General features: G+C 41.7%; 1 long non-coding RNA gene across 1 annotated transcript in view; it reads right to left on the bottom strand.

The window, feature by feature from the left end:
* LOC105541365 overlaps positions 1-1,755 on the bottom strand; it is a 12,128-nt gene that overhangs the window by 9,101 nt on the left and 1,272 nt on the right. The gene's annotated exons all lie outside the window — the stretch shown is intronic.

Raw genomic sequence — 1,755 nt, 5'->3', positions numbered from 1 at the left:
TTTAAAAACAATTTTTTTTGGAGAGATGGGGCCTCACCATGTTGGCCATGGCTGATCTCAAACTCCTGAGCTCAAGCCATCCTCCCAGCTTGGCCCCCAAAGTGTTGGGATTACAGGAATGAGCCACCGTGCACAGTCAAAGATCAAAAACCCCAAGTTTAAATATTGATAATCAATAGAAAATTTCACAAAACCGTGTAGGGCAAACAAAACACAAATGTTACTCCTTAGGGCTTTATTTCCCCACTTATTTGACTACCTGTTGGGCAGTTTATAAAGTACTTATTAGTGGTGTTAGTTCACACTTATTGAGGGCTTACAATGTGCCACAGACACTCTTCTAAGTAGTTTACATCTTCTCTTCCTTTAATCTTCAGAATAACACTATCAACAAAGTGCTATTATTAAACCTGCTTTATAGATGAGCAAACTGAGGCTGAGAACTTGAGTTCAGTCATCCCTTAGTATCTGTGAGGGATTGGTACCTCAGTCCCCATGGATACCAGAATTCTCGATGCTCAAGTCCCTTATATAAAATCAAAACTACCTTGGTAAAAAGCATAACTGAGAAAATTCTGATAGTGAAAGAGATCTGGCCTGACTCCATCTTGCTTCTAACTTCCAAGCTGTCCTTGATCATTCCTGGGCATAGGTTGAATTAATGTTGGAAAGAACTTAGTTCATAGTTTAACTTTGAAACAAAGGCAATAATAGTCCTTTCCCAAAACAAATCCCCTTCTTGCCTAGGGACGGGTCTGCCTTTGTAGACTAACAAATTAGCTAAAAGATCAGAAATTATGGTTTAGAAGGTCACGCAAGCTGGAGGCTGCAAGATTCTGACTCACCCCAAATCGCTTCTGGGAGTAACATCACTGTTCTAAAACCTAAAATCAGTGCTTGAGATATTTTGCAGAACCTGTGTTCTAACGCATCAGCTGACACCACCCAGCCCTGTAATCTGGCTTACCTGGTACTTTGGCCCTAACCCAGGAACTGACTCAGTGCAAGAGGACAGCTTTGACTCCTTTCCTCTCTAATCCGACCAATCAACACTCCCTAATCTCCAGTCCCCTACCCACCAAATTATCCTCGAAAACCCTGAATTTCCGGGGAGACTGATTTGAGTAATAATAAAACTGTGATCTCCTGTTCAGCCAGTTCTGTGTGAATTAAACTTTCTCTATTGCAATTCTCCTGTCTTGATAAATTGCTTCTGTCTAGGCAGCAGGCAAGGAGAACCCACTGGGCGCATACAAAATGGCAGAATATTTGCATATAACCTACGCAAATCCTCCAGTATATTGAAAGTCATCTTTAAATTACTTATACTACTTAATACAATGTAAATGCTATATAAGTAGTTGCTATGCTGTATTGCTTTCAGAATTTGTATTATTTTTATTTTTGTATTGTTATTTTTATTGTTTTTCCTCCACAAATATTATCCATCCATAGATGGGGAACCTATAAACAGGGACGGCTTACTATACTTTGTCCTGTGTCTCGGAGATACTGAGTTTAAGGCCCAGGATTCTATGTTGACCATCCAGCTCCAAAGCTCAAGGTTTTAATCACCACACACTACTGCTTTCCCACTTAGCAGATGAAACTGAAGCCCAGAGAGGTTAAGAAGTTGTCCAACATCAGGCCGGGCGCGGTGGCTCACGCCTGTAATCCCAGCACTTTGGGAAGCCGAGGCGGGCGGATCACGAGGTCAGGAGATGGAGACCATTCTGGCTAACACGGTGAAACCCC

This window comes from Mandrillus leucophaeus, unplaced genomic scaffold (assembly GCF_000951045.1).
Source record: "Mandrillus leucophaeus isolate KB7577 unplaced genomic scaffold, Mleu.le_1.0 Scaffold24, whole genome shotgun sequence".
In the NCBI taxonomy this organism is placed as follows: domain Eukaryota; kingdom Metazoa; phylum Chordata; class Mammalia; order Primates; family Cercopithecidae; genus Mandrillus; species Mandrillus leucophaeus.
This window is presented reverse-complemented; position numbering and strand designations above follow the sequence as displayed.